The following is an 8,357-nucleotide window of genomic DNA, read 5'->3' as shown; positions in this document are numbered from 1 at the left end:
TGGGATGTTAGACTAAATGACATTGAGCAGGATTTCCTGTACTGGGTGGGATGTTAGACTAAATGACATTGAGCAGGATTTCCTGTACTGGGTGGCATATTAGACTAAATGACATTGATAGTTCTTCCCAATTTGAAGATTATTAATTTCACACAGACTGTGTTTAGACATGTCATTTGTGTTGTTTGGTTCATGATTCAGGAGACTAGACAAGTCTTGCCACACGGGATGTGACAAGCCACAGACATGCCCAGGGCAGCAGATTCTGGCAGTGTCCTGCGGAGCCCCATCAGCTCACAAGATACACTGTGAGCTGGACCAACACTGCATGGTCCAGCATCTGACTGCAGGCAACGATGGCGCTTTGCCAAGGGCTCTGCTCAGGCCGGGTGCAGGCCAGGCTGCAGTGCCCGGAAGTCAATGCCACCAGGAGCAGCCCTTGATTGATGTCAAAAAGAAATGGGTGAATAAAGAACCCATTTTGGGCCAGGTGCGGTGGCTCATGCCTGCAATCCCAGCACTTTGGGAGGCCAAGGCAGGCGGATCACAAGGTCAAGCAATCGAGACCATCCTGGCCAAGATGGTGAAACCGTGTCTCTACCAAAAATACAAAAAATTAGTCGGGTGTGGTGGCACACACCTGTAGTCTCAGCTACTCAGGAGGCTGAGGCAGGAGAATCACTTGAACCTGGAAGGCAGAACTTGCAGTGAGCTGAGATCGTGCCCCTACACTCCAGCCTGGCAGAGTGAGACTCCATCCCCCCCAAAAAAAGAACCCAGCTTCTTAACCCTGGTAATAGTGGTGGGAGGGGGTGCTACATAGCTACATACCAGCTTCCCAGGCGGTCACCTGCTCATGAAGTCACCTGGGGGAAGTATGGGCTTCTTTCCCTACCCTGACTCATTTTTCCATTCTCTAGAACACTTTCTAAGGTCATCTCCCAAACAGACCTCCTGTTCTCAAATCCTTATCTTCAAGTAAGCTTCTGGGAGGAACCCAGGCTAGGATACAACAGAAGGTTTTCAGGGGGGATAAATCCTTCCCTGACAAGATACGATGTGAGCTAGGAGTTTCCTATTGGCAACACCCCTCCTTCCAATACAGAAATTCTCAGCATGATAGTCCCATCTTCATTTCGAGAATTCTAAAATAGGCTCCTGCCTTTCCTAGCCATATGTAAAGTCTTGCTCTCAATGCTACATGAAGAAAAATCTCCTTATCACAAGGAGTCACGTGCTTATTGGCATTTGTCTATGAAACGCGTATAGACTTTCAATGGTTGTAGAGCCGGTTGTGGGGAAAATGGGATGTTCTGGACTTGCAGAACTGATTTTATTTTTTTTACTCCAAGCACTCAGTTGATGAAGTGCAGGTGGCTTTGTTTCTTCCAGTTTGAGTTTTCTTAGCCTACCCATTTATCGGGGAAAGGGAAGGTATATTTGGAGTTGTTCGTTTGGTCATAGCCAACATTCTGCCAGGCTGGAGTGTAGGGACACGATCTCCATGGGGCTGAAGTTCCCCTTTAGCCCCATGGACAAATGAGATGCAGCTGGCGTTATGGTGGAGCATGGAGTCGTGTGTTCTTCATCCTGCCTGCTCTGGGGGCTTGCCACAGCTGTAAATGCCAGGCCAGTCCTGAGCTCTTTCTCAGTGCCCCGGTGTTGGCAATACCCTGAACCGTTGGCTGCTCGCTATCTTTGGCACTTTGCATTTCTCTGATAGTCACATCTTTACACCCCATGAGTCCCCCAATATCACCTACTGTATTAGTCAGGGTTCTCCAGAGAGACAGAACCAAGAGGAGAATTGGTTCATATGACTACAAGACGAAGTCCCACGATAGCCTGTCTGCAAGCTGGGGAAAGAAAAGCCAGTAGCATGGCTCAGTCCAAGTCCAAAAACCAGAGAAGCCCACAGTGCAGCCCCCAGTCTGAGTCTGAAGGCCCAAGAGCCCCTGGGAGGCGGCTGGTGCACGTTCCAGAATCTAAAGACCAAAGGATCTGGAGTCTGATGTCCAAGGGCAGGAGGAGAGGAAGCAAGTGTCCAGCACAGTGTGGGAAGAGAGACAGCAGAGAGCAAGCAGACTCAGCAAGTAAGCTGCTTATCCCCCTTCTGCCTGCTTTGTTCTAGCCACACTGGCAGCCAATTGGATAGTGCCCACCCACATTGAGGGGGCCCTTCCTCTTCCAGTCCACTGACTCATGTGTCATCTCCTCTGGCAACACCCTCACAGACACACGCAGAAACAATACTTTACCAGCTACCTAGGCATCCTTCAATCCAGTCAAGTTGACATCTCTCAGTCACCATCACAGCTACCCTCTGAGTTCCTGACCTGGGGACGCCGAGATGTTTGGGTTCATCCTCTGTGTCCTCTTCCGCTCCCTCTCAGGGGTAGATGCATACCTCACTGATCCATCCATGCTCCCAGGGTCTGGGTGTGCAGGATACCTCACTGATCCACCCATGCTCCCAGGGTCTGGGTGTGCAGGAAACATCTTGGGTTTCCAACTTCAAAACTCTAGCCAGCAGACAGCATATAGGTCTCCCCTTTTTTTCAAATTCCACCCCCCACCTCCATTTCAGAGAGAACTCACCTATTTCTTTTTGCTCCCTCTTCCTGTCCTGTAGGCGGGGCAGCAGACGACTGTCAGATTCACTTCTTTCCCTCCAGCCCTCCTCCCTTCTATTAGCGTGGAACCTTTTTACACAGTACAGGGCAAGAGAGGTTGGCAAGGGGGCAAATCAGTTTTGCCTGAACCCATCAACTTTCATGTCTCACATCCTTTGTCTCTAGCTCAGAAGCTGAGAAGTGGGTGCTTTGGGTTCCAGCAATTCACACTTTGGAGCAAATGGTGACTGCAGTTCACATGTCTAAATGGGGGTGGCCTGCGTGTGTGTGAGGGGGCAGAGCAGTCTGTCCTGTCTGATGTCTGATGGCTTTTTCTCCATATAAATCATCCCCCAGCCCTAGGTGGCTTGAAACAGCAGGTATGAACAGATGGCAGTGGCTTCTCAGCATCCTCTGTTCCTGGGGCGAGTCCAGCCACAGAGGGACTGGGGATTCAGACTGGCCACCAGGTGAACAGTGCCATCAAAACTCTGAACTGTGTCTCAGCAATGGCCTGGGGGGCCACCCGAGTAGAGGTGTTCACCGGGAAACTTGCCCAGCACAGAGCTCAGCGGCCTCCACCTCAGTAATCGAAAGCACATTCTAAATCCATCTCTCAATGACTCCTGCCTCGTGGCTGTTTGGTGCATGGTTGGACAGATGGAGAGGTGGGCTCCCCAGTGGGTCTGGAGCGTGGGCTTCAGAGAGTGCTAATGTTTCTCAGATCTCCTCTGCAAAGCGCCAACTGTGGAAACACTGAAGCTCAGGCCAGGAAATGGAAGCACACTGCCAGGTGGCAGGATGGGCTGCTTCTTAATTAAGGAGCCTCCCCAGCTCGCGGGTGACGGGTGTGGTTTGTAAATAGTTTATGCACCTGTTACATCCACGTGTTGTGGGAATGCTCCTGGGCTTTGTCCAAGTGGGGTCCAGGCCTCCTTTGCCTAGAACAACAGTAGAAGTAATATGTGGTCTTTATGGAACGTTTATAGTCTACCAAGCTTTGTGCAGTGTGAGCCCCTTTATCTGCGTTATCTCATCGAATCCTCCTAGCTACCCTATAGGTAGATGTGTTATTAAGCTCATTTTATATATGGGAAGCTGACAGCAAGAGGTTAAGCAAACAGCTCAAGCTCACAGAGCTGGTGGAAGAGCGAGTCAGAACTCAAACTTGTAATTAGACAAACCTGAATTTGGAGCCTCAGTTCATCATGTGTGAAACAGGGTAGTTCTATCTACCTCTTAGGATACTGTAGGGATGAAATAAAAGTATGTCGACAAAAATCTACCAGCTTGGAATGTGTCACTGAGTGACAATTTGGTAAACGTTTGAATGCCTATTGTGAAGGCTAATTTTATGCGTCAACTTCGTTAGGCCATGGTGCCCATATATTTGATCAAATACTATTGTATGTGTTCCTGGAAAGGTATTAACACTTAAAGTAGTAGACATGGAGTCAAGCAGATCGACTACCCTCCATGATGTGTGTGGGCCTTACCCAATCAGGTGAAGACCTTAATAGAAAAAGAGCAACCTTTTTCTGTTAAGAATAGAAAGCACTACACTGGAATAAGAGCGAATCCTTCCAGCACAATAGTACAATAGTGCCTTTGGACAAGAACTGCAGCTCTTCCGGCACAATAGTGCCTTTGGACCAGAACTCCAGCCTCCCTGCATACCCTGAAGATTTGCAACTTATCAAGTATCTGCAATCATGTGAGCCAATTCTTCAAAATAATTTTCTCTCTGTCTCTCTCTCTCTCTCTATATATATATGTATATATATACACACACACACATATATGTATATATATGTCACACACACACATCCTACTGATTCTGTTTCTCTGGAGAATCCTGACTGAAACACCTATGAATACACCTATGTGATATGGTTTACCCATATGGTATAATCAGCAGTTGTTAAAAAGAATAACTCATGCCTATGTATTTCTAGAGGAGAAGAAAACCAGAACATGTGTGTATGTGTGTGTGTGAGTCTCTATGTTTCCCTGTGAGCATAGAGAAAGATGTGAAAGGATACATGCCTGAAGGATGATGGTGGTGGTTGTGGGGGTGTTATTGGGGTAGGGAAGGATATTCACTTTTTCTTTCTACACTCGATTGTTTGAGTTTAGCATATGTTATTTGTGTCACTAAAAGGATAATAAAGTAGATAAGTATAATATGAAAATTTTGTTGATTTAAAATTTTCCTTCTCTTCTGTGACCGGAGGCGGTGGGGACAGCATAGCACAAGTCTGTCTGTATCCATTTGTTTTGTACTGATCTGTGTTGAGAGGACACCCTATCTGGAGGGAGCTGACTGGTGGTTCCTTGAGGGTGCTTTCATTAATACCGCCTCCCTACACAGAACCCTGGCCTATGTAAGTGTCTGAGTCCAGCTGTGGTTTTAAAGGAATCTCCTTCCACAATTCCTGGCCTTGGTTTTCGGGGGTCTGGACAAGTTTGGTGGCCCATCTGGTGCAGTTAGGGCAGCCAAGGGTTGCTCTTCCATTGCTGAAGGGTATTAATTCTTAAACCCCCCCACCCTCAGCTCTGGGATATGTCAACAAACAGCACCAAGCAGCAACTAGGTGCTGGGTGCTGTCCCGGGTGCTGAAAAGTCAAAGAGGGCCAGATTTCCACTGACCATCAACGTTGACTGAAGGTTTACTAGGCAGAGTCATTCTGGAAGCCCAGACAAGTGGGAGCATCTGATCAGAGTGGCCTGGCTTTTGGAATGTGGCCAACTGGACATTATCAGGGAAATGTCAAGCAACTTGTACCTCTCGCCTTCGATCCTTTTGTAGGGTCAGCTGCTCACAATTAGAATTGACTGTTGGTTTGACTGACTTAGTTGAATCAATGTGTGGTTTGTTCCTTCTGCTGAGACAAATCTCCCATCTCCATATCCATAGAAGAGCAGGGTCTTTCTCACCTAAGATTATGGAGGATGCCAAAAGGAAGTGAGAGCCCCCTAACACCCTCTCAAACCAGCCACCTTGAAGCAATTCATTTCAACAAACGTTCACCTGAAGAACAATTTGCAATTGCCAATTGCAGGCAAGACCCTGCTCTGGGACCAAAGTGTGATGAAAGTCAGATATTTCTGGTAAATAGAGGATTCTACAGTACATCAAAATGAAGAAGGGCCTCTCCATGAACTGCACATCAAGACCACCTGGGAGGATGAAAAAGTGCAGGTACTTGGGCTCTTTTTAAAATCCCGGGGGAAAGGCTCTGTGATAGTGCTATGAGATGGGTGTTTTTTCTATTAGTCATTCCCTGTGTCTGAAATGTTGGATGCAAAACAAGGAGGGATGAGAGAAGAGGTTGAAGACACTAGCCATGTCACAGTGGGGCTGGCAATCTGCAGACCCAGCTGCAGTGGTTCCCAAGGTGTCGCTTTTCACATTCCACAACTTGTCTGTATCTTGGGGAAGAGCTGACGAGAGGGTGACAATAACCAGCTCCTGTAATTATCAGCCCTGTCCTAGTGAAGATGGGCTGTGTCTGGATAATAGCAGGAGTCCTGGGTGGCAACTAGAAGCCACAGGTGGTTGAGATGCAGATCAAGTTCTGAGCCATCATTGGCTTTAGGGATGATGCATGCTGGAACCGATACTTGCCCATCCTCAAGTGTAGAGAGAGAGGAGGCTGTCAGTTGAATCTGCAACTGCGGTCTGCAGCATGCAGGGAAAGAGCAATGGCAACTTGCCATGAATTGAGTGAAATGACTCTTCCCCAGTTCCCCATCTCTGAGCTCTTTTTAAACTTGAGGGGGTGAGTCCGAATGAGCTTTTATGTTCCTTCCTTATTTTGACAGTTTGTGATCCTCTAAACTTCCCATATCAAGATATAGCCAAACAGAAACAAACCAAATCATTATATCTAAAGAACATTAAGTTACATAAATGTTTAAATTACAAAAGTAGTATCTGCTCCTTATAAATATTCAACTGACACAGAATAAAAAGCAAAATCCCTTATCTCCCCATACTGTTTCCCAAAAGCAACAACTGCTAATAGTTTGGGAATAGCCTTTCCTTAGCTTGTACTATGATGTCTCTGTTTTTTAAATTGTGAGCTTTACCATTGAACTCCAAAATTTAAATACTAGGAGACTAGATTGACTCTGAATTAAGGCTTAGAAGCTATGAACTGGAACTGTTCTCTCCCATTCTGCACAGATGTGGGTCAGTGAGGCTGAGCTGGGAGCACGTGGCATTGTTAGGAGGAGCACCAGTGGTGGGAAATCTTTCTCTGTAGCAGTGACAAAGGCTCCGGGCTGGGTGGAAAGATATGGAAGTGCCCACCATATTCCCTTTCACAAAGGTGTTAATTGTGCTTTACACCCCATTAGACTGGAAATTGCACTTGCTTGTTAATTTCTTAAGCTTCAAATCTTTTCATCCTGGCCTCAGGCTCTCTGCTCATTTTGCTAAAGAAATGCATCAATTCACCTCATTTTATCTGCTTGTGGCTGATGACTGGTTTGCTCAGGTTTTTGGTGTTGATCTCTCTCTCTCTCTCTCTCTGTGTGTGTGTGTGTGTGTGTGTGTGTGTGTTTGTGTGGATTTGTCTGAGGTAGGTAAGTTTGTGGGAAAGGACTGCTGTTGTCTGCCACAGTGGACTTTTATTCAAGATGGTGCCCAGTGGCCATTTCAATGGAGTCTGAATGGCCTTCATGGTGGCTGGACCCCTCAGTGTGGAGAACAAGAAGAGAGCCTGTACTGCAAGGAGACTTCTGTGCCTGCTTGGAGGTGCTCTTGTGCAGTGGCAAGCTTTAAGTTTGGTCAGCTGGGATTAGTTCTTCCCCAGATCTCTCATGGGATCTGCCCTGACTGGAGGGTGAGAGGCATGAGGGCTGCCTGGAACAGGTCAGGGCTGAGCTCATGATGACCTGCCCACACACAGTAGGCGGTGGCTAGTCATCCATGCACCTCAAAACCATTTGTGGTGTTGATGCACTGAGGCCCCAGCCCTGCCTTATTCCTTCCACCAGATGTGGCCAGACTTATGTGGCTCCATTTATTATTATTATTTTTTTTAAAAAAGCAGAAACACATTATACATATTTTTCTCTGTATTGTTTCCCCCACTCAACATTTTGTATATGTCTTTGCAAGTCAATACATATAGATCTGCTTCATTCTTTGTAATAGCTGTGTAGTATTCCACAGAATATAAGATTTTCTTTTTTTATTGTAAACAATTCTGCAGTAAACACCCTTGCCCATACATCTTTTGAACTGGTACTTTTATTTCAGTTGGATGGATTCCCAGAAGCAGCATTGCTCCTGGGTCCAAAGGACTTAACATCTTTAACTTTAATAAATCCTACTAGGTTACTCTCTAAACTGGTTGGGATAATTTACAGTTCCACCAACAGAGTTTGTGAGTGTCCCTTTCTTCCTGCCCTTGCCAGTACTACATGTTATCAGTCTTCTTAAATTTGGAGGTTGGGAAGTGGAATCATTTTTATTTTTTTCATTTGCATTTCTCTGAAAACTAATGGGGTTTTACTTTAGTCTTAAGTTTACTGTATGCATTATGTTTGCAGATGCGGTTGGGGTTGCATGTGAGGATAGAAGGTGAAGATATTTTGGAAGGTCAAAGAGCTTGGAGAAAATGGGGTGTGTCCTTGATTATTTTCCGATCACATGGGGCGATCTGGTGGTGTCTGGTGCTACCAAATGCATACAGATGAAAGCATGGGATTATAGCACACACTGAAGCAGTTTA

This window comes from Colobus angolensis, unplaced genomic scaffold (genome assembly GCF_000951035.1).
Source record: "Colobus angolensis palliatus isolate OR3802 unplaced genomic scaffold, Cang.pa_1.0 Scaffold47, whole genome shotgun sequence".
In the NCBI taxonomy this organism is placed as follows: Eukaryota; Metazoa; Chordata; class Mammalia; order Primates; family Cercopithecidae; genus Colobus; species Colobus angolensis.
This window is presented reverse-complemented; position numbering follows the sequence as displayed.